Here is a 4,890-nt window from a genome sequence, read left to right on the forward strand (position 1 = left end):
CAGAAGATTTATCAGTCCCTACATAGACCACAGATCTGAAGACGACTCCTCGAATGAACAGGAAGTCAGCTCTCTCTCCCACCATGCCAAAGAAGCAGCTTTCTCTTGGAGATAAAGAAAAAAGAAATTCACATATCCAAACATTGTGGCAAGGACACTCATCACATGTAGATATAACCCACTGATAACATCCATGTCAATCTCAAATGCAGACACACCCCTCCCTTTTCCATCCCTCTACCAGTGACCCTTTATCCCTATCCCTCCCTCCTTCCTGTCTTGAAACTACTCCTTTTTCCCCTCCCTCAAACTTTCCTTAAGAAAGTGAAGGGAGTGACTGGGAGGAGTTGGTAAGAGCTATAGGGAGAACTTAAGAATATTTAGGAATGTCTTAAAATAAGTCAACTAATGTATGCTTTTACCATCCACAAGTGAAAACTACCTTAGCTTTCTCCTTTCTATGGAAAGAAGAAGCATGATTCTTCCTGCGATACCCTCCAGGGCACCCCGCAGCAGTGACAGTGCCACCATTGCCATCGTCTTTATCAGCGCCCTCATCTGTATCCAAGTGACCACCGGCTGGATTATCCCTCAGCCAAAACAAAACATCTGGGTCACTTTGGAAAAGTCATTAAAGCCAGACAATCTTTGCATGGCCATGGGAAGCGTAGATGATCTGCTCTCAACATGCCTGGTGGGAGTTCCCCTCTCACCAAATGACTGCCTGTACCTAGGTAAAAACCCAGCCCTGTGGACACCTGGGACAAATGGACGACGATCCTCCCACACCATGTCTCCACAGGATTTGCTTTTCCAGGCCCAGGATGGTGTTCCGGGCTGTAGCATGAGGCCCAGGGTGGGTCTCCAACCATCCAGTGGCAGTTTCCACCATGGTCAGTGCATGGCGCTTGCCTTGGCGTGTCTGGGGCAGTGTGATGTAGTCAATCTGCAAGGCCTCCCCATGCTCGTACTTGGACCACCGCCCACCATACCAGAGGGGCTTCACTTGCTTGGCCTGCTTGATGGCAGCACACGTCTCACAGTCATGGATAACCTGAGAAATACTGTCCATGGTTAAATCCACCCCTCGGTCTCGTGCCCATTTATAGGTGGCATCTCTGCCCTGATGGCCTGAGGCATTACGGGCCCATCGAGCTAGGAATAACTCCCTCTTACATTACCAATCTAAGTCTATCTTCAACACATCTATCTTTGCAGCTTGGTCTACTTGCTCATTGTTTTGGTGCTCCTCATTGTCCCTGCTCTTGGGGACATGGGCATCTACATGGCGGACCTTCACAGGTAGCCTTCCTACCCTGGTAGCGATGTCTTTCCACTCATCAGCAGCCCAAATTGGTTTTCTCTACACTGCCAGTTGGACTCTTTCTACCTCTCCAGCCATCCCCACAGAGCATTGGCTACCATCCATGAATCAGTGTAGAGGTAGAACTTTGGCCACTTCTCTCTCTCAGCAATGTCCAGGGCCAGTTGAACAGCTTTGAGTTCAGCAAGTTGGCTTGATCCACCTTCTCCTTCAGTGGCCTCTGCCACCTGTCGTGTGGGGCTCCATACGGCTGCTTTCCACTTCCAGTTCATCCCTACAATGCGACAGGAGCCGTCAGTGAAAAGAGCGTAGCGTGTTTCCTCTGGGGGCAGTTGGTTGTATGGAGGAGCCTCTTCAGCCCGTGTCACTGGTTTTTGTTCCTCTTCATTAGCAAGACCAAAGTTCTCACCTTCCGGCCAGTTTGTAATTATCTCCAGAATCCCAGGGCGATTCAGATTTCCAGTAGGGGCGCGCTGTGTAACAAGAGTAATCCACTTACTCCATGTAGTGTCAGTGGTGTGGTCGGTAGTGGGAACCTTTCCTTTAAACATCCAGCCCAGCACTGGTAGTCAGGGTGCCAGGGAGAGTTGCGCTTCTGTACCAATCACCTCTGAGGCAGCCTGGACTCCAAGATTTCCTTCCCTGTAGGAGTGTAATTGGCTTCAGAGCCTCTGTAGCTTTGACTCCAAAATCCCAGTGATCGGCCTCGAGTGTCCCCAGGCACCTTCTGCCAAAGGCTCCAGGACAAGCCATTGTTCCCGGCTGCAGAGTAGAGCACATTCTTCACCTCTGGTCCTGTCCTGACTGGGCCAAGGGCAATCACATGAGCGATCTCCTGCTTGATCTGGGCAAAGGCTTGTTGCTGTTCAGGACCCCAGTGGAACTCGTTCTTCTTGCAGCTAAAGAGGGCTCACAATCTTACTGTATTCGGGAATGTGCATTCTCCAAAACCTATGGCATCCAGGAAAGATTGCATTTCTGTCTTGCTAGTTGGTGGAGACATCGTGGTGATTTTGTTGATGACCTCAGTGGGAATCTGACGCCGTCCGTCTTGCCACTTCACTCCCATACACTGGATCTCTTTGGCACATCCCTTGACTTTGCTCTTCTTGACAGCAAAGCTGGCTTCTAGCAGAATCCTGATGATCCTCTCTCCTTTCTCAAATACTTCCATTTGTGTGTTCCCCCACACAATGACATCATCGATGTACTGCAGGTGCTCTGGAGCCTCACCCTTTTCCAGTGCAGCCTGGATTAGTCCATGGCAGATGGTGGGGCTGTGCTTCCACCCCTGGGGCAGTCGGTTCCAGGTGTACTGCACTCCCCTCCAGGTGAAAGCAAACTGAGGCCTGCATTCTGCTGCCACAGGAATGGAGAAAAATGTGTTAGCAATGCCAATGGTGGCAAAGCACTTTGCTGCCTTGGACTCCAGCTCGTACTGGAGTTCCAGAATGTCCGGCACAGCAGCGCTCAGTGGTGGAGTCACTTCATTCATTGCACGACAGTCCACAGTCAATCTCCATTCTCCTTCAGATTTACGCACAGGCCAAATGGGGCTGTTGAAGGGTGAGTGGGTCTTGCGGACCACCCCTTGGCTCTCCAGCTCACGGATCATTTTGTGGATGGGGATCATGGCATCTTGATTCATCTGATACTGCCGGTGGTGCACTGTTGAGGTGGCAATTGGTGGTCTTTGCTCTTCCACCTTCAGGAGTCCTACTGCAGACGGATTTTCTGATAGTCCAAGCAAAGTGTTCAACTGCTTGATGTTTTCTGCCTCCACAGCAGCTATGCCAAAAGCCCATCTGAGTCCCTTTGGGTCTTTGTAATAGCCGTTCAGGAGGAAATCTATGCCCAGAATACACGGGGCCTCTGGGCCAGTCACAATCGGATGTTTTTTCCACTCTTTCCCAGTCAGGCTCACCTCAGCTTCTAACAGGGTCAATTGCTGTGATCCCCCTGTCACCCTGGCAATGGAAACAGGTTCTGCCCCCACATGTCCCAATGGTATCAGGGTACACTGCGCACCAGTATCAATAAGGCGTCTTACTTTTGTGGTTCTGATGTGCCAGGCCATCGGATCCACACCATCCAGAAAATCCAGTTTTCTGGTGCCTCTCCCTGGCTGGAGGCAAGGCCCCTCTAACCCTGGGTATTCATGGTAGAGGTACCTTCCAGGGGATCTGACAGATCATACTCAGCAGCTCGGTCATGGGAGGCTGAGGCTACCTTCACTTTACTGGACTTCCCTTGATTTGTGTTTCCCTCCTTGAGCGGACGCACCCGTGCTGCCAGGACAGAAGTGTGTTTTCCATCCCACCTTCCCATGTCTTCCCCACAGTCACGCAGAAAAAAACACAGGTCAGCCCGTGGGGTGTACCCCCCCTCTCTCTAGCTGGGGAACGTTGGGCTCTGACTCTGGGGCCTGTGACTCACAGTGGTGCAATGTGGGAACTGTTCCTCCTCACCTCTTCCCTCACCACCTCCCTCATCTCCTCTTTGAGGTCCTTAATCACAGCAGAGACATGAGCCTGCATCAGTCCATTGATCATACTTTCATAATTCTTAAGCTTGTTGGCTATAGAACCCACTGTCTCTTGGTTGTTATCAGCATTAATTGTTGCAATAAAGGTGGTGTATTGGTATGGCCCCAGATTTGCCAGGCTCCACAACATTTGCCCTGTGCACCTGACTTTGTCGGGGTCATTATCATGCTGTCCATCCCTCCCAAAGAGTACCTCTAATTCTGCCACTTCTCTCAGCTGTTGGATCTCTTCCTCAAGGGTCTTCCAGCACATTCTGTGGTGCTGGTCCTGCATTCTCTCCCTGTGGACAAACCTTTCTCTGACACTCATTAAAAGCCGCTCCCAGAGGGAAAGAGACCCTGGCTCCTTTACAACAATCTGATTGATACCTGAGTCGTGGGTCAAGGGTCCCAAATTCCTTGCCTCACCACCATCCAGCTGGACACTTTTACTCATAAGATCTCAGACGCGAAGTAGCCAGGTTGTATAAGCCTCACATCCCCGTCATACAATGTCTGTGCGCAGATTACGGAGACTTTTGTACATCAGGGACTCCATGATGATTGCAACCTCTGGCTCCCCTGTAGGTTGTGAGGGCCCTCCCCTATCTGGGTGCTCTGCTTTCATCTTAGATCTCCTTGTTTCTACAGGGGCAACTGCTGCTGGCTGTGACTGCCTTTTCTATTCAGCTGGAACCTGGACAGTTGTAACATCTGTGGGTTCCGCTGCTGCACTATTAGATTTTCCCTCTTCAAGGCAGAGGGAGGGCTTCTCACCAGCTGGAGAAGTGTATTCCTTCAGCATCCAGCCCATCTCACGTATCTCCTTCACCAGACCCCCCCAGCCAATCTGGGTAGTTCACATCTGGGGTGGGATGTGGGGTAGGGTCAGGCTCTGGGGCAGCAGCATCCCCAGACTCTGGTGGCGTATTAGATTCTGGGGTTGGTGTCAGGGTAGTTATCCAGGTTAGTCTCCCCTTCTCTCTAAATGCTAAATAGAGCAGGCCTATCAGCAACACCAGCCACTGTATGATATTATTAC

This window comes from Zonotrichia albicollis, unplaced genomic scaffold (genome assembly GCF_047830755.1).
Source record: "Zonotrichia albicollis isolate bZonAlb1 unplaced genomic scaffold, bZonAlb1.hap1 Scaffold_254, whole genome shotgun sequence".
In the NCBI taxonomy this organism is placed as follows: Eukaryota; Metazoa; Chordata; class Aves; order Passeriformes; family Passerellidae; genus Zonotrichia; species Zonotrichia albicollis.